This window comes from Brachyistius frenatus, unplaced genomic scaffold, assembly GCF_029030835.1.
Source record: "Brachyistius frenatus isolate BFR_SWC_R1_liver_20210118 unplaced genomic scaffold, ASM2903083v1 Contig_58, whole genome shotgun sequence".
Taxonomy (NCBI): Eukaryota; Metazoa; Chordata; class Actinopteri; family Embiotocidae; genus Brachyistius; species Brachyistius frenatus.
Genome location: NW_027210657.1, coordinates 837,171 through 857,682, shown reverse-complemented (window position 1 = coordinate 857,682; position 20,512 = coordinate 837,171). Strand labels below are relative to the sequence as shown.

At 40.7% G+C, this 20,512-nt stretch overlaps 1 protein-coding gene across 1 annotated transcript in view; it reads right to left on the bottom strand.

Annotated features, from left to right (window-relative positions):
• glceb (glucuronic acid epimerase b) overlaps positions 1–18,804 on the bottom strand; it is a 53,316-nt gene extending 34,512 nt beyond the window's left edge. The window contains exon 1 of the mRNA XM_069705625.1: positions 18,597–18,804. The gene's annotated coding sequence lies outside the window, so the exon portion shown is untranslated. The remainder of the gene's footprint in view (positions 1–18,596) is intronic.
• Positions 18,805–20,512: the final 1,708 nt, after the last annotated feature.

Genomic DNA, 20,512 nt, shown 5'->3' with positions numbered 1-20,512 from the left:
TCTAATTAGTTAAAAAGTAGACCAAACATCAAATCAGTGCCAAAACACAGATCTTTACTTCAAACCAAAAGGCTGAGCGCAAATCATCGCTTTATGAACCTCTGAGGGAGGTAATGTGATTTTTTTTTTTTTTTTTTTATAAGCCAGAATTCAATCAATGAGCACACTTGAAAAGCTACTAACCTGGGGGCCCAGACTTGTCACCAATGCAAGGCATATTCTCCCAAAGCAGCAGTCCCATGCCAACCTCTCTCAACTCGCAAAACATTAGGGTAATTTTCACACTGGATTTAGCGAACAAAGAGGACTTCAGTGGGACTGCGTCACATGCTGAGAGATGCGTTGTGCCTGTCACAAGTACTCAGGAATATAGATAGTCAATTCTGATGTTATTTAGTGGTGCTTTGCATACATTTAGGGGCTCTGTCACTCTCTTTTTGTGCCTGTGAAAAAAAATGCAGATCTGGAACTTATGGCCATATCGGGTGCAGCTGTTTATCCACTTTCTTCTTTCCCATGCATGCGGAGGCTGTTTTCCCATTTGTGAATTCCCTAAAAGTCCACATCCTTCCACATGACACCTGCGGCGACATGAGGTAGTTACCCTTCAACTAAACCAACACTCTAAGGTAGTTTTTGCATTCAGTCATTAGATCGTGGTAATGTCAGCGTTAGAGTGACACAGTTAAAGGCAATGAGAAGAAACGCGCTCTGGGGACGGAGGTGGAGTCGACGCGCAAACACACTACAAAACACAGAAACTTGAAAACTGGAGAGTCTCTGAGAGGGTAAGTCTTGGAGTGGGAGGCAGCAAAGGAAAGCTTGAAAAAGGCAAGCTGAGATGAAAGCAAATAAGACTTTGGAAGTTTTTGGAAGCTGAGCAAATACCCTTGGTGCCTGTCGAGACTCTGTGGTGCTCTCTGTAGTGAACAAGCTTTGGCGATGGAAAGACTACACCATCAGACTCCAGCAATAAGTCACAGAATGAGAAAACAGATCTACGCTGACAAACCTTAGCAACAGCAATAAACCAGTTACGGCACAGGGATTATTCATCATCTCATTAAACATGTAAGAAAGCTAAAACTAGAGAAAAACAAAAATCGGAGCCACTAAACTGGTGCCACATGAGGTCCCACCAAATATACTTCCCTGTGCTGCTCACCTAGAGTTGTCATCTTCAGATTTATCTTGATTTGTTTAAAAAAAAAAAAAAAAAAAAAAAAAAAGGAGTATAGCTGCCACTGAGAAAACCTTCCATTTCAATCTAATAAATGTTTTTTTTATTTCTAAGTCAATCATTTTATTAAGTCTGTGAGATGTAAAAGGGTAAAAGTCCAATCGCCAATCCGAAAATGAAAAGACATCAAGTTACTAGAACATAAAAATGCTACAAACCCGCACATAAAAAAAAACAAAACAACTGGCACCAGTTAATGATTGAAAAATTACCAAAACTATCAATTATCAAAACAGTTTTAACTTAATTTCTGTTATTCAGATAGCACATTAAAAAAAAAGCCATGTTTCAGCTTTAAAATAGAATGTAACACATCTAAAAAAAAAAAAAAAAATCAAAACAAACCTTCCTGACTGCCTCTCTAAATAATAAAAAGCAGAGCCATATCTAAAGTGCTAAAAAAAAATAGATTGCCTTTGAAAGGACAAAGGATGGGCACTGCTGTGGACCAAGTATTGGAAGACAAACGACAGGAGAACGTATCATTCTGGCCTCCGAATGCGAGCAGGACTGAACGCGCAGCACAGACACCTCGGTGTGAGCTCTGAAAAAGAAGAGGGCTGCGCCCCGGCTGCCTTTCACATGAAGACAAGACTTGCATCTTCAGAACCTTGTTAGTTCTCTGAAAAGGCCACCGACTACTTTGGAATATTAAGCAGCTCATGCTGTCGGAAATCAAAAGGGTTTTTGGGAGAGTGGGAAGCTTCAAAAAAGGCTTTGATGGTATATATCGCTCAATCTCTAGCAGATATGACGGAATGAAAAAATAAAGACACGGGAACAAAGAACCTCTGAGGGAAGAGTGAAGCAGAGGTTATTCTTCCCCTCTCAGGGTTTTGCATATGCATATATCATTACTCCTCAATCAGAGTGTCTTGCTCTTAAAATGTCAAGACGTCTGACTGGAAAGATGGGGCGCAAGAGAGAGACAGAAATAGAAACATAAAGGGGGAAGTGGGACACCAAAATGTTTCAGGTCATTTATCATACCAGGCACACTCAAGTAAGGCAAACTCAGTTGTCTCACTTCCAGTAATGTACAAATGCAGAGCACAGTTCCAACATTAATAAGTCAGTTTCGTGCCAGTGCCGCTTTCTGCTTTGGCCTGGCACCATTTCCTCTTTACTCTGCATGGAAAAGGAAGCAGCTCTAGATAGGAAAACCCAACCAAACTTTGAAATGCAAATGAAATGCGACTTGGAAGATTCCCCTTCTGATTCCGATCATTCCTGTCCTGGGAGGGGAACCGTAATGCGGGTGTGGGGATGGAAAGATACTGTTCCCGTGTGAAGAAGAAGAAGAAGAAGAAGAAAAGGGGACGGAGATAGGAAGCAGATTAGAATTCCTCGCCATGATTTTGTTCTCTGGAGGACTCTAAGGTCAGGTGTCTAATGAAATGATTGGATCACCAGCCGTCTTTGCAAGAATAATAATTACAGAAACAGCGAGATCCCGTTGAAAGACTTTTTAAGACGCGAACGTTCACAGTGTGTTTCGTGATTGGACTATGACAAACATGCTGATTTAATGACAGCACTCCTGTAGCAATGACAAAATGAACATCACTGTGCAGAGACATAACATGTCTCTCCGTAATGCCCTTTCTACGGTCACAGTAAACAGTCGGTGGCTGCCGATGACCGTCTCGTCTTCAGTTATCTTAGAATTTCATTTTCAACTTGAGAAAAAAAAACAACAGTCAGTATTTAAAAAAAAAAAAAAAAAAATTAAATAAAAAAAAAAAGATAATCGAGACAGAGTGAGATTTAGTCTAATATTTAAAGCACTTTGGCTCAAGGAGATGAAGTATTTACCAAAATTGTCAGGAGTCTGTCGGACATCCAGCAACAAGGTCGACCATGTGAGGCAGTGGTGAGAGTTCAGAGGGAAAGGCAGAAGCCCCGAGGTGATTTCAAAACATGTCTCTTTCTAGCTGACCTTGTCTTTGATATATTCTGCAGGTTTACCTTTAGCTGGCATTTCCAAGCAAATTATTACCCCCGTCAGGGCCGCGGTGTCCTCCCAATCTTCGCCGTTCTCTCCTGAACCTAACCACTCTTGGATAAATCTATTCGATCTCCCCGTTCTCTCTTTTAGGCGATTTTCGTATCTTTGCGTTTATCCTCACATACAATACGTGTTTCTATGGTAGCACAGAAATATGTTAAAGACATTAGGGTTGTTATGCTACCGTTTGCTCGCAAATTTGGATATTCAGGAACGTAGTCCTCTGGCTGCACAGGATATACGACAAAGATTCAAAGATTCTTTGACACTGTTCAGAAGCCTATCATCTTGTAACTCTGTTTGTAACCCGGAGCGTCCGTGTGATTTGGCTTTGACACCTCAGTCACAGTCCGAATGTCCACTAGACAGAGGTAAAGTGTGTGAGGAAGTCTCTCTCTCTCTGTCTCTCTCACACTGTGAATTTTAACACTTAGATCATTCACATGCGAGATACGGACAAAATCCACTATGTTCTTGACCAAACACCTCTATCAATAATTTAGGGATAACTATTGGTGTTTTTCACAAAATATTCACACACACAGACATTTTTTTGGAGATATTTGTCAGTTATGTGGATATAATGACTAAGTGGGGAGGCAAATAATAGACCAGCTAGAGGAGTGGTGTAAGTTTAGAAAATTACATTCAGACAACACTTCTGCCATATTACTACAATATCCGGACGATATCTAGTCTCGCATCACAATATTAATATATTGCCTGGCCGTAGTTATATTTAACTTACTACACGTGACATGTTTGATTCAATTTACATTTTGTGTTAATCATGAATAATAATAAGATACGAGACAAACAAGTACAAACGGATTAAAGGCCAGATGCATAAAACGCCACAACTGAAACTCAGCAAACAGTACTCTGTTCATTGGATTTATAAATTCACTAATTTTTACTTTATCAATCTCAGTCATTGTGGAAATGGTTTGAGTGTGTGGGGGGCCAGATTTCCTCTCCAACTTTCAGCCACAGACACGATATAATCAAATAATTGTACATGAACGTCTGCCTGACTCACCAATCTTTTCATAAACGAAAAAAATAATAATGTGAAATAAGTGGTATAATTTCCACGCTTTTGTCACATCGGCGAGGTTCTCTGACAATGCCGGAACAGCTGTCTTTAGCACCATGTGGCTATTTATAGCACTTGTGTCTTTGGTATACACTACACTACCATTGTTATCCGCTAACAATCTCCCACCGCAATGTATCGTATGTTGTACTTGCAAAACATGCAGTCATACGACACTACAACTCTCAATAATGATCCCTAACAATGATGAATTTGAAGTGTCTCACTGAAATCTCACTAGCTGCGACAAACTACCGTGGGTTTAATATATGGATCATCTGAGACTTAGTTGGTTGTACTGCATTCCTCTCTTTGTGGAAGGTGACGGCGTTAAAAGTAACCAGTGGAGGTTTTGACCTGTAAAAGCCCGTTGGAGCAGGTTTTCTATTCTTTGCCTCGTTCATACGCACAATGATGAAATACACAGACCTACCAATGGTTTCACACTGATCACACTGTTTGACTGATCACCAGGCAAAGCTGCAATGCACCAGCAAAGGCAAGAATAAAGAAGACTGCTTAGTAGGTAAACACTGCAGAATTGAAACCTTTAATTGTGAGGATAGTGTGTCTGTTAAACTTCCCAAGGACACCCATAATGATGAGTAACACTTAAAGAAGAATATTCATTTTTGTTCTAACCATTAACAACCTCATTTACTACCTGGAGACAGAAAACTGCCTCTGAAGTAATGACGCTGAACCAAAAAATACACCCAAAGGTCCAATAACCATAACCTCAAGCAACAAACAACAGTACAGCTTGAAATTTATAAACGACAGTTCTGCTTAATTGTTTTTTTCTTATATAAAAATGACTGCTTCTATGAGCACTTATGCATATTTACAGTATGACACCACACACAAACAAGGCTCTGTCACGGGTTGTACCATCAGAGTGCCTCCTACATTAGATACAGAAAGTGGTTCCATCAAATCCGTCATTGCTAACAGGGCTGTCAGAGCTGAGCTCTCAACGGCAAATGGGCAAGTCAGCCACAGACACAGATACACTGTAGATATGGGCAGCAGAGAGGCAGAGGACAGGACACATTTCTGTACTCCGATAGTACAGCAAAGCCTATTTATTCAGCTGCAAATTCTTCATATGTGAAGCTCTAGAGGGACAGAAAATCCACCAGTCTTTCTGCAGTCAGAGACCACAGAAGCATTCATAATGAGAAGTCAGATAGATGATGAAAAGGAGGTTAAAAAAAAAAAAAAGGGAAAAACAGGAGTCAGTGAACTCCTCTCCAAATGATCATGAGGAGGACATCATTGTAAGACCGGACCAGAGGGCAAACAGGTGTTACATGCCATATGATGGAAATTGTAGGCTTAAAAAAAAAAAAAAACATAACTTCTACTCAAACATGACAGACTTTTGAGTGAATTCCATGCTTTTGTCCAAACAGATATAGAAATGTAAAACCTTTGCTCAAGCTCTGTAAAACCAATCTTCGTGTTTGCCTGTGAAGACTAAAGCCTCCTCAAAATATTAAGAACACAGGCACGTCTACATCTCGGTCTTCACCCAGACGCGATCTCGCGTAGCGGCCAGCACTGATTTACAGAGTCCAGCTGGGACTCCGCTGCAGTTCATCTGACCAGCATGTCTTCACACTGCGGGAGCAAACTCGAGTACCCAGGCGGTACCCGCTCACGGGGAGAAAACACAAACTTCACGCGGAAAGACCAGGGGATTTAAACCTTCGCGCTGTGAGGCAACACAGCTTTACCGCTGAGCTATTGTGCTGCGCTGTCGTGTCGTAAATGCCTTTCGCATTTTGTGGTAATAATTGAAATAAACGGGTCTGAAATCGACCAGTTAGCCCGAGCCTAAATCCTCTTTTGGCCTGCCAGTTTGAGCAGAAGCTCATTGGCAGAGAGGCCTGCTGAAATTAACGAAACAAAAAAAAACACAAAAACGCTGCATCACGGCTGCTGGAGACGGTCTAACCTGCGAGTGTCCATCTGGTCCCTGAGCCACACGTGATCTCAGTTCTATCTTCCAATCCTCTGTCTTTACGAACAGGGTCTATTTCTGCTGGAACAGCTTGCTCCTCTGAAAAGTGAAATTATCTTGTGAATGGTTATAAATGCTTTTAATTAATGACAGTTGAATTTTAAAAAAAATTAAATAATGCATTTGATACCGTCTTAAGATATATACAGCAAAACTATTTCATCATAAAGAAACTGCACATTATCTAAAAGTCTGCATCACAGGCTTTTTCACACACACAAAAAAAAGCACAGACATAAATAAAATTAAAAAAACGCATTGTCAATATCTGAATTCCATTTAGCTGCTTCAGTTTCAGGGTTCTTATATTGCTGTGACACCTGAATACAAAAGAGGCATCATTAATGGCACCGCGCTTTCCCTGCATATATCAAAATGTCTGCTGTGAAAAAGGCACATTAGAGCTCAATACCTGCTCACATTGAAATGTCTTCAAACCTTATAAAATGAAATCTCTGGACTGGCATTTTTTTCCCCTGTCATTATAAGTGATAATAGGTAATGTAAACTATCAACGTTTGCTAAAAAAAATTTTTTTTTGATAACTAGTGACCTTATGTGGAAAAAAACGGGTCTTTCCCCATTGTAGGTCTGTCATACCAGTGTAGCAATGATGTACGTAATAACTTCAGTTATGGCTGGGTTATATTTAGCTACCCAGCCAAACAATCTGAATTGCAGTGGCTGGCAGACAGACAAACGTAAATCAACTGACAAACAGGGGCTCTTTTGACCCCAAGTAGATGGTCTTTATCTCAAGTGTTGGGATGCTTCCAAGTGTTCAGACACGAGTCTAAAAAAGAAGCCATGAAAAAAGATGAAACAAGTGCTGATGAAGCAGGTGCATCGGTTGCAGCTAAATGCTGCTGGGACTTCTTCTGAGCTTAGTATGTCCAGCCAATCCAATAAAGACTTAACGGGTCTCTCGGGCCAAGGTCACGCCTCCGACCACAAAAGGGGGAAAACTTCATTTGCAAGCCTAATCAAGTGTGAATGTCACCGGGGCAAAGCAAAGGAGGGTCGCGGAAGGCTAATTTTGTTCACAGAAGATGAGACGGCTTTTGAGTCTCCCAGTTTTGCAATATTGGAGGGCGTCGAGTTGTAAAGATAGCTATTAAAACAATTAACTAAGACATCCTTTATCCACAGTGGGTAGTAAGAGTGGATGGCTCTTGTGAGAGTGAATGCAAAATGGTTGCCCGGGGTCATTTAACTGCACGAGCTTCACGCACTGAGCCCTTCGATTATCGAACTGGATGGTAAAAAAGCTCTTGGAAATTCAGTATCAGCTGTAGATTCATGGCATTCAAAAAAAAAAAAATGTGATCATAGTGTAGTGCAACGCACACTTTTTATGTTCCTGCTTGAGAAAGGCCAAAGCTCGACTGAGGCAGACCTGAACTCAGCAATGCTGACATGATCAGCTGCTCAGACATGCAAGTGTTCAGTAATTAAAGCAGGAGTCTGTGTTGTTTTGACACTTTCAGTCATCTCATCTGCTTCCATTTTCCATTTTTAAATGAAAAACATTCATATTCAGGTGTAACGAGGCAGGGCTTTGGCAAGTGATTTCACAGTTAGTCATTGTGTCCCAAAAAAATGCCACAAAATTAGTCAAAAACATCCATCAGAAGCACAAGGGAGCATTTAAAATGCTTGCTTTTTCTAACAAACAGTACAAAAATAAATATTTTGTTTTCAATGATATGACAAGCGGAAACCATTCGACAGTTTTGCTTGAAAAACGGCTCAAAATTGCTGCAGTTAAATTTACTGCTAATCAATAATTCACCTTGTTTAAGCTAGATGATGCTCAATTCACTCAACATTAATCAAATATTAACACCAACAACACTTCCTGCAGAGGCTTCTGGAGGAAAAGCCTAGTGACTCATTGCTTTATGTGTTGCCAATCTTTAGTGTAATTTGATACTGGCTAGTGAATATTACACACACAATAAAACAACAGAAAGTAGAGTATGAGTCATGATAACTTTGTATGATTGCACCTGCTAATGGGTAAGTTGTCGCTGAAGTGCATTTATGCAAAGCTGAAGCTGCCTCCTGAATATATGTTGTTTTGCAGGCGCCCATGTATACCTAGTCTCATCAGCAGAGGTGGTGAGTGCACAGTTAGCGCAACCCACAGTTTTAATGGCCACTATTTTGAGAATAGCACCCAGGTAGAAAAGTAGAGGAATTTTACCCTAAACGCTTACTGAATACTAAGCAGCAGGGGGAAGAAAAAAAAACACAATGCAAAGTAAATACACACATTCCACTGGCACAAGTACCAACAACCAAGGACAGCTTAGACAAACATGCTGTTTGTGTAGCTGGTGCCAAGTTAAGTTTTTTTTTTAAACCTCAGCTCCATTACAGATTACCACTGTTTGAACAAGTGAATGACAGGGTAAGTCTGCAGCGAGTGGGAGAAAAAAAGAAAAAAAATGAAGCGAGGAGCAGTCAGCCTGTTCGGATAAAACAAGGGGCGTTGTTAACTTTGGCTGCGCGGAGAACAAGCTGAGAGACAACCACAACCGCTGTGGCATCTTAATGCACTGCCACTGAATTGACTATGGCAAGTCAGACTTCTGAGAAGAGCAGCTCTGTGCTACTGGCCTAAATGTGTGGATAAACAATGCAATGAATTTAAAGGCGTAGGTCAGTGGGTTGTTGGGTTCAAGTACTGCTGACAGATAGGACAGAAGGCAAAGGCACAAGCAGTCCGCACAAAGCTCATGAGCCAGCCAACCGGAGCATCTCGCTCCCTGTAGGGTGTTACAATTTTCTGGAAAACCTGTTTGGACCGACCGGCTCTTAATCCTGCATACATCTACAATGAAAATTTGGTAGGACACATTTTTCTTAAAGGCTGGTTTCACTAACCCTAACCCCACTTTCTTTTGTTGTACAAGGGTGGTTGGTATTCGCATTGAGGAGGGGTACAGAGGAAAGTGCCTGGGGGGGAGGGTGATGGCTCTAAAGTATGCAAACATAAGCTGTCTGCCTGTTGCCTTTGAAGCAGGTTGTGGTTGGCTGTATTGGGGGGAGGGGGGGGTCACAGGGCAAGAGCGATGGCAGTGTCCCACAGGGAGCCCGGGCCTGTCCAACCCCCTCAACCTACTGATGAAATGAGCAAAGAATGCAGGCTTTAAACACAAGCACAAGACTGAATGCTAACAAAAGCTGCCATTTTTATGTTGTAGGTTGCATGGTTGTTAACTTTTTAGTCCTCATAAATATAAGGTAGAATTAACTTCCTAACTACTCGCTGCCAAGCAGGTTATAACTGACAATAGTACTATATTACCCACGTAGCACATAAGACGAGAGGCCAAAATTTACAGACTTTGTTTAAGTCACTGTGCCAAATGTAGGGATGGGAATCGAGAAATGGTTCTAAATTGTCCCCAATCCATCAGAGTTGTACTCCTCCAAGGTTATCAATTCCTTTTTATCGATGCTGGCACTGCAAAAATCGGATGCGCCACAATGTCAAACTGTACGCGAGTGAGATCAGAGCCTCTTCTGTAACAAGCTGCAGGGTTGGAGGCAACACACCCTTGTCATTTACATATTTTCATTAATGGGCCAAACAAATATGGTTGGATTTAATAAAACAAAAGTCACCTCCCCAGTTCTGCAGATTTTCCTGATTGAAGGCATGTTAGGGAACTCAGCATTTCTCCTTATGTTATTGGTTAGTCTAAAACACCCATTTATTCCTCTGGTAGTTTGAGCAGTTTCAGTGGTTTCAAGAAATGTTCACTGTTTGGTGCCACATGCGCACAACTGCTCTCAGAGGTTTTTGAAGCAGTCACTGGGTTATCTGTCAGTGAAGTTTTATTTCTTCACTTACTGAAAAGAGGAGTTCAAGACGCATTTCTTCAGTTTTCAGGCCAGACGTTGGTCACCTTTATGTCTCGACTCATAGAAGCGTTGCCTCAGTCTTAACATGGCCTTCTCTGCTTTATAAGTGTAAAGAAATGTGGCGCTGATATCTTTTCTTGGTGAGAGCATTACATAAACCTGATGATCTGTTGTGAAACTGCTCCTTTTCAGTTGTTTGATGCCTGATTCCAATTATTCCAAGTGTCCATGAGACTTTTTCTATCTTGGAGGACCATGAAATGACCCATCCTCTCAGATGTGCTTTTAGGGTACTCTTAAAGAATATAGAGATTGGACGTTTGGCGTGGCATTTTCCTCGAAAGAAGTTTTATCTGCGAGGACATAAATTCTTCAAATTTCAGATCGTCAAAGATCGTAAAGATGGGGGCTCATTCTCTTTCTATAAATACTCAGGAAATGTTCTTTTGGGTGATGAGATAGGGGAATGATCACGTATGACCCGGGGTGAGCAGTCACAGCTGATGAGCCTGTGTATGATAGATGTTGATATAATGAAGTAGTCTATTCTAGAATATGAACTGTGCACTGGGGAGAAAGATTGGTATTCTCCATCCTTGGGGTGTTTAAACCTCCAAATCTCACACAGGCCATAATCCTTCATAAATGTGCTGATTGCGTTTGTTGACTTCGTTTTTGAAACCCGTTTACCAGAGGAGAGATATTTATTTTGGTCCTGTATCAACTGAAAATGTCCTAACAATAATTATAATAATGAAAATTATCCATACAAAAATGCCATTGTTGTGAGGGTGTGTAGTCAGCACGAGCATATCAGCAATTAACTGTCTGGCATAGAAAACATAATCATAATATATCTGAGTGTGAATATCTTTCCGCCCTAAGTGGGGATATTTGAAATGAACGGCTCTACTTCCATTCTCGCCAGAGGCAACAACCTGCTCAAAGAGGTACACGTACATATAACACCCTTTAGCTGCAAATAATATTGTCTGAGAGATTCCCGTGGAGCACACAGCCTATACAAGGCTCACTTTTATTAAAGGGAAAGATTCTGCAATGAAACAAGCAGGCTGGTTCTTCCTCGCAGATAAAGAGGAAGCAACAGAGTGAAAGGACTGCAAAAATAAATTTAAAATGAAAATGGAAACATATTTCTTTCACAGAAAACCACAGAAGTGATTCACCAATGCGGGCAATGTGTACTTCAACAGAATATTTAAAAAAAAGAAAAAAAAAAAGCAGTATTTCCTATATTGTGGCCCCAAACAGACTCCCACCCCGCACTGAAAGAAACAAAATCATTTATTTATGCTGTTCACCTAACTTTACGTGCAGCCGTTTCATTTGGGCTCAGAGTGAGTCTCTGCTGTCTTTTGCCGTCGCCGACGGTCGCACTGGTTTCTCTCCTCAGCTCCGTGTTTCACAGAGCGAAGCTCAGCCTCCGCTACGCACAACAGGAACTGATGACAACAATGCTCATTACATTACCGCGAGTGCCATGAAAGTGCCATGAACAAGATTCATTTATTTGGAACAAACGTCAACCCCCAAACTTCTGAAAATTAAGGCCAACATATCTGTGTTGTTGTTGTTTTTTCCATTTTTTTTTGTTTTGTTTAAACACACCCGACCTGAATCTAGCGACGGGATGCTAACGTGAGAAGCTCGTGCTAATAGTCCCGGCTGGAGCACGAGCAGCTCTCCCGCCGACGCGGCTTCACCCACGAACACGCCGGGCTGTCAGGGAGGAAACACTCCGGCTTCGCATCAAACCTTACTATCGGTGAGGTTAGATGCAAAACTAAAGAAAAAAAAAAAAAATGTCCATTTTGGCGTTTTCCATCCCCTGAGGTACAGCTTTGATTTGGGCATCAATTGTAGTAGATAAGCGTTGGAAAAATTACTCGCAGGCTTGGTTCAAAATCAAACACATCGGACATTTATTCTCGCAAGGAGGAGCAAATACATGCCACCCTCAAAGAGAGGTGTCCTGCATAGCTCCCAGATCTCCTCCGTAGGGCAGCTTTTATACAGCGTGACAAACAGCTGACAAGTCACCCCCGTTCCCTTTGCATCTGCTTTCGTACGGTAATACTGAGTTGGTTGTAGGTCACAAGGTAAGGACACGGGGGAGTCGTCAACTAGATGCGGAAAGTAAAACAAAAAAGGAATCACTCGCAAATAAGAGAGAGAAAACAGAAGAGACTTTTCAGAGCCTGATTGACGAGAGACTTTCCGGAGCCACAATGCAAACAAGAAGAGACAAATCCCTTTTTCCATCAATAAGTCCGCTTTGATGGAACGCGTCGGAAAGCTCCCGCTACGTATGGCTTCAAGCACAGTTGTGTTAATTTTCCTTGAACGCGTCGTCTGGGTCTGGGATGGCAGGACGGGCCGGTGTCGACGATGTGACCTTACTGTCGCCCCCCTTCATGTCCCTTTCGGCGTGGGACTCGTTACTGGACTGGCCTTAAAAGTGTTGGTAAATTCTCCGGGTGCTTCACGAGGGGAACGACCAAGTAAAAAGAGCTGAATTGCAGAAGAATTCCCATATTTTTAAAGTGTTTTCAAGAGCAATCTAAAAACGTGTCAGTCTCGCATTGCGCCCCTGGCAACCCCCGTCTTTCCCCTTCCCTCCTCCGTCTCTATGACGCACGACTACAAACACTTTTGATCTTCGATGTGGTTTGACGGCGCACCATAAGGACGAGCTCGAACAGACATTAACCTGGCCGTCTCATCTGGGCTCCTGACGATTCTTGTTGAGACAGACATGCTTCGACTTGGCAAAAAAAATCTTGAAGAGATCACAGTATAATAATAATAATAATAATAAATATGTATTAATACACAACTGCATAGTACAAATGAAGCTGGAGCAAACATAACTATTCTGACACTGGTGTCAGGTTTAACAATGATAATCACCACAGAGCTCTGGACTGGACATATTACGAATTGCATATTTAGTTTCCACTTTGCTCCACTCTGCGGTACGACCGCCACAGAAAAGGAGCAAAAATGTGTCAAGTTCAACGTAAAACACGGGTACAATTTGACAGCTTTTTGCGCTGCGCTCCTCGGCGTTTAAAAGTCCTGCATTTGGAACAAAAAGAGAGAACTTCAGCCACGAGGACACTTGACTGTCCCGTGCAGTGTGCTGAAATGTGCCGATTTAGGGCACTCATTAGAGACGAGACTGAAATGGCTGTGGAAAGACGTACATCAACAATAAAATCAAAGCGTCACCACGCAAAATGGCTGTCTGCCAAATTTAGCGGACAGCGCTAGATGCGAGCGCTGCGTTTAACATTTACCGGAGATGATGAACTAAACGGGGGGAATTGTGGGTTTAACCCAGTGTTTACATAAAAGGTGGAGCAAGAGCAGCAGTCGCTCCGGGTCGACACAGGACGTGTTCAGGCCCGGTGTTCAGCTCGAGGCCCAATACACAGACGCTGTCGTCAGATGTGTAAAATGTGAAAAATGCAGTGTGTGCCCGTGGAGACAGCTGACGGTGACGTGTTTGATATCACAGATTCATTGAGATTTTGTGAAATTATGTGAGGCGACTCTCCCGCTGAAATACTCCAGAAACTGAACAAAACGGCGACGGGCATTAGTGCATTTAATAAACTATGAGACTAGATTTAGATTTAGACTCTATTGATCCCACAGTGGGGATATGCCTATATCTGTATGATTGCCTGCATAATCAACAATACATAAAGCCAATATAAAGATGTTGTGGGTTAAAGAATATGGACCACAGCTGTAATGTGCATGAAAACAACATCATGCTGCATGGAGTTTGCTGTGGGAGGCGTAACTTCTAAAACGGACCATTTTGCATCACAGCAGAAAATGACCATAATACATCTAAGAGCTGATCAATACCACTGACGAAAGGATTACTTTTCCAGGTGCTGAGATTTATGGATTTCAAAGCTCTCTGTTTGGCTTCAAATTGGATGTTGGTGTTTCAGGTTTCATTCGGGATCTTCCTATAAAGTAATAATCTCTTCCGAAGCCTTTACCTATACATTTTGTAGAGTGCTATACTGCAGTATGTCTTCTATGGGCATTTCTATAGTACAAGTACAAGCTCCATAGAATAAAGTTTGTTTCGAAATCTTTGCATTTCAGGACATCCTCACTGCTTATGAAACCACAAACAATAAATGAACTTATCATTTCTATTAAATATCAATATATAACATGTATTTTTTTTTTTTTTTTGTCCCACCAGCCAGCTCGCACAAACTGTTGCACCAGTGAGTTTAAAGCAGCTTTAGCCAGTAAGTAGTTTAAAACTCTTATTTCTGACATATCAAGAAGTTCCATTTGAGAGTGTGGCTATTTGCAAAATGCGCAGGTGAGCATTTTCAGTGTAAATATGTGTAACGATTCTGTCTGAGTAGGAGACAAAGACAGCATGCCAGAGAAATACATGTACTTGTAAAACTTGGCTATCGTGTCATACTTGAATAACTTCATCCAAAAATAAACTGTTCATTAAGATTGTGCTCATCGTTCACAGTAAAAAAGGATTCATCAGTGACTGGGAGTTATCTGATCTCTTGTGTTTATGATGTCTCGATTGATGCGTGGCAGCCAGCACAAAACACCCGAGAAGCCAGAGCGATATGAAACATAAACACACAAAAATACATTTCTCAGTCATACCATGAAAGCTATCTGGTTCTACCTATGGCCTCTAAACTGGGTGTCTTCCACCTCACTTTCCACTTCACTCCGTTGCCTTTCTCCAAATGAAACCAGGCAGTGCCCAACAGCAAGTTTCAGAAAGGGTTCCCAGGCTGGCTGCCAGGGATCGATGTCGATTGCCAAAGTTGACAGAATGGCAGCCATAATGTCATAGATTACAAGTGGAGCGATAAAGTTTCTGGATAACTGCACCACGCATTTCAATTTCAATTTCAACCAAAGCTTCCAAAAACTTTGGACCGTCAGGAGTTTCTAACACATCTCACGGTCTCTGTCAATACCGTAAAAGGTCAGGAATGATCTTTTTGCACTCAAATCAGGACACCAAGCTTAAATGATGAATAACTTCTTCCTGCAAAGCCATTTTTGATATTTTAGGGTGTAGATGTGATACAAGACAGGCTGTTTTCTTCTTTTTTTTTTAATTTAGTAAATGTCTTTGTAAGGATTCAACATGTTTATATGTGTAAATGGGGTGTTCAGTGTACACAGTATATGTGACACAGTAAATTATTTTGACAATAATTTAATTTGTCTAAGTAGACGATCCCACACCCAAAGTAGAAGATCCAAACATATTTTTAACATAGAAAATATATTGTCAACTGCATCAACAGCAAACTAAATTAAATGTTCGTTTTGGACCAAATCAGGCAACCGTCTGTCTGCCAGTTAATCACAGGCTGAAATAAATCCAGTGACAAAGCAAAAACGCAGCCTAGATATGTAATCACGGCACGGTTAGGGACATTTTCTATAATCAAAGAGTTTTACCTTAGCTAGACTACATTATAATCAAATTGAATATATGTACAGACACGTATATACACACACACACACACACACCGAGGCATGAGTAAGGGAGGAAGTACGTACGTGGTTGGTAAAATGGAATTAAAAAACACTACAGCACGCTTAAGGTGGCTCGTGAGCAAAATGTGAAATATTTTAGGTCTTTGATTGTCTGCAACCCAAAAAAAACAAAACTACTGGGTATAGCCTGAGGCGTAGTTTGACATATAGAATCCAAATCACAGCAGTTTGCATAAAGACCTACAGTAATACACAGCATTCATCGCCCCACTTCTAAACGTGACCTCCCTAAACCACACGCGAAAGTGAAGCAGTTCAACTCACGTTTTTCATTCAAATGGCTATTTGTAGACAGAAAGTTATATGTTGTGTTAAAGAGACACGACGACTTAAGTTTCACACGTTCAGAGATGGGTGCAAGGTGGAGACCAGCAGTGACACAAACGTCCTCTCATTTACTGTCTACTTTCCAAGAAAGGTTTTTAGCTTGACTTCATCTCAAAAAACACATGAGAATAAACACAGTGTATGTATTGTGTTTTAAAGTGGGCCGATCTAAATGTACGTCAGGTCGTATTCCTGATTTACACTGAGATAAGTGGACTTTAATTTCCTGAAGAGAAAGTCCTCATTTTCACACAAATGAATTGATTAACTGAAGCATGGTTCTTCGTGAGATCAATAAGACTGGAATTAGAGCCATAAATTGGCCATGCAGATATCAGCTGATGCTGGATTCTTCGAGACGTTTCAGTATTGGTATTTTGCTTTTTTTTTTTTTTTTCCGATTCCCACACAAGGCATATCTTGAACAGCTGTTAAAACAATGCATAAATCTTTAAAAAAAAAATAATAATAATAATAATAATAATAAAAATGTTGAAAAAAAGCCTTTTACTAACATCAAAGCTTGTTTAACTGCAAAAGACAAACTGAGCGTGGTGGATAGGCGCCTCGTGGTACTTTGTGGTGTACCGGGAAGCAAGTATTGAGTGTGATTTTTAGCAAACAGAGACATCCTGCTGGACTCTTTGTTGCTGCAGAATGAAAAACATTTTTTTTTTTTTTTTTTTTTTTTTTTAAAGATGTGAACATCTACCAGCCACTAATGAATAAATGTTTTAATTCTCCAGCTACACAGAAGTTCATTATTTTTTTGGTGTCTGAAATCTATCAGCCACTTTCATATTTTAGCAGCATTTGGCTGGCGGCTGATGCTAATTTCCCACCCTGCTGCGGATGTTTGCGCCATCCGCTCTCATATTCAAGAGTGGATTCAGGCTCGAACATGCTCAGATGGATCTCAGAAGTTGCCATTTCCAATCAAAAACCAAGAAATTGTCTTATGTAGTAGGTTTAGAGTTTTCTTTTCCGCACCGGCAAGAAAACAAGGTGGTGGTCAGAAGTACTGGGAGCCTTAAAGAGACTAAAACGGCCCGTGTCAGACCTGTGGGGCACGGAGTCTCTTAAACTGTGAATAATGTAAAATGACTTTTGTAGAGTCCAACAATACAAACGTAAAACTGCAAATGAGCATAGCCTTCTTCAGATGTTACAAAACCCTAATTTATCACACAAAGTATAAACTGATATCAACGACGAGCTCCTATCAACCAATTCGTCTCAACTCTCTCTTAAACTACGTTTACTTATATTTCGCCGTGCGCAACGAGCTCACAAATCACAGAAACTTTCAACAGCACGAATGCCGAGTTCTGTCTCGTCTTCTTCGGTGGACATTAAAGGAGGAGATGGGACGCGTGCCGGTACCCTCAAAAATAGCCAACTAAAGAAGATCTTTTAACAAAGCACCCTGTCAACAGCTGTTAACGGGAGAGGGATTAGGCTACTGAAGACCGGTCTGGTCAGACAGTTCAAGCTGTGCCGGGCTCAAACTGACCACTGAAAGGTAAAAGGTAAGCGTCACTCCATCTCTGATTATAACGCACACTCAAAAGAAGTGGTCCTTAACCTTCAGTCTATAATAATATATACAATCATATATTGTGTTTACAAGTCATGAGCTTTTCAAAATGCTATTCAAACACGACTAGGATAGATAAAAGATGATAAACTATATCCATTGGAATATTTTTCTACAAATGTTTTTACATTTTATATATATATATATATAATGGGGTGCAAAAGTTACTCCACTTTGGTTATAAAAAAATTTAAAGAAAAAAAGGAGTACAGTACCAGCAAATAAAAGTAGCTGCTTTGTTGCAAAGTCTTACGTTTTTTTTGTTTTGTTTTTTTAAACATTTCTTTAAGCAACAGAGAAAAAACAACAACAACAACAACACTGCCGTTATAAACACGGCTGCCCGGACGTTAGCTAAACCGGTGGCCACAAGTAAGTTTGTTAGTTTCATTCACAAAAAAAAAAAAAAACAAACCCCTGACATGGCTTCCTCGCGCAGCCGCCTCATTACCGTGTCTCCGACAGGACGGTACCGTAACACCGATATTAACGTTGCGGAGCTGCCGGGTGGAGGGGACGGGGTGGTGGTGGTGGTGGTGGTGGTGGTGGGGTGGGAAAGCGTCCCGGCCAGCTAGCTTAGTAGTGAGCCAGCCAAGCTACTTTATATTAAAGCGGAGATGTATCGTTAGCGTACGAGCTAACGGGAGGGTGGAGAGGGGTGGAGGGGGGGTGGAGGTAAATATATACGTGCGCGTCCCGGAGACGAAGAGTCGACGAGGAGCTTTGAAGTTCCTGCAGGGTTTTTTTTTGTTTTGTTTTGTTTGTTTTTTGAGCGTCTCGGACACGAGGGCAACCCAAACAAGCACGTAACGGTAGCAACCTTACCTGCGGAGATTAAAGGTGTCGAGCGGAGCCGGAGTTTGTTTTAGGGGCGGCCGAGGAGTTGTCGCTGCTTTCTGGTGAGTCGTTCAGTTTGAAAAGACTCACCGGGGTTTGTTTTTGTTGGGTTTTTTTCCGCCACAGGACTGAAATCGCGGTCAACCGAAGAGACTCTCGTTCTCTCGTTCTCTCTCTCTCGCAGCCACAACAGCGACTGAACGCGGTCCGGCGGCGTCTGCTGCTTCTCACTGGGAAGGATCTTCAGTATCGCGAGAGAAGACGAGAGCTCCGGGATATCTCCTTTAACCAATCAAAATTTGCCGACCAGGAGCCCGAGCGTTTTGTTTTTGTTGGTGCTTTGTGTAAAACTCCGGAGAGGACGTGAATCTTCTTCAGTCGTGTTTTGTGTTTACAAGTCATGAGCTTTTCAAACTGCTATTCAAACACGACTAGGATAGATAAAAGATGATAAACTCTATCCATTGGAATATTGTTCTACAAATGTTTTTATATTTATATTATATTATATATATATCAACTTTGAAATGTAATCCAAAAATTGTGTTTTTCAAAATGCTATTCAAACACAACTAGGATAGATAAAAGATGATAAACTCTATCCATTGGAATATTTTCAAATTTGCAATCAGAACAAATCTCTTTTACAAGTATATTAATATTATACATAAACAACAACTTTTAACATGTAACCAGAAGTAATTAGATGTAAAAAAAAAAATAATAAAATAAAAAAAATTTAATAATATCATTGCAAACATAACAAAATACAAAAAAAAAAAAAAAACTTTTGTTGGAAATAATAATCAAAAGCATCACTACATTATTTAAACACATATGCATATGCATATATCATAAGAGTGTTGAGCTTCAAAATCGATGTAAAGACGATCAAATATTTGATTTTCTTTTGGAACACAGCTGAAACTAGTCTGAAAAACGGTGTTTGATAGTTTCCAAGTGAAAATATAAATGGGAATTATACAATAATTATATCAGTTTATTTTCAGGATGACATCATATCAAGGAAAATTTGCAAACAGTGTCGAATTGAATAATATGATAGATACAAACATGAAAATAATGATCTCCAGGTGTGTGTGTGAATGTGTGTAATTGGGCCCAGTTCTGTGATTAATCCCAACGAAGCAGATAATGTTATGCATGTTTTAAGAGCAAAAATATTTCACACAGCACCAGACGGCATATTAGATTAATGGTGATGCTAAATGATGCTTTAATTAAATGACATTGAAGAATGACCAAAAAAAGGAAATGACCACAAGTCGTATTTCATTAGCTAATTCAAGCGACCGTGATTTCTAAATGAATCATTCATCTTCTTATCACACTGTAGACGGCATGACATATCTTCCATAGCATTATGTATTGCTTTCCATCTCATTTCTGTGTCTCACTATTGTCTCTCCTCTCTAAAAGACTCATCATTTAAAGCTTGATCTAAATGTGGAAAGGAAATGTCAGCCTGTGGTGATAGACCAAGATTGCAATGGAAGAAGATACCTGTGACAGATATTATTTATGATCCTAAAATTCCCTCACACAATTTAGTTAAAGCATTGCTTCTTTTACTTTGGTAGGAAACTATTGTGAGAGTCTTCGATCAACGTGACGACCACCGCAGTGACTTTTCCTTTTTAAAATTACTATTGTTGCAAAAAGTAGTAGCTGTGCTGTAGATCAATGCTGCTTTCCAACTCTTCCTGCCCCGCAGATGATGTACGACTTGATTCCCGTCTTCAGTTTCAGCCCGTCCTCTCATTATCCTTAATTTGGAGACTTCTGTGTGGCGTTTCCATCTTCTCCAAGTTTCCGTGGGTTTCCTCAGGGTTTTGTTGTCACCCTCCACATATCATTATTCTAAACCTCGCATATCTTTGCTT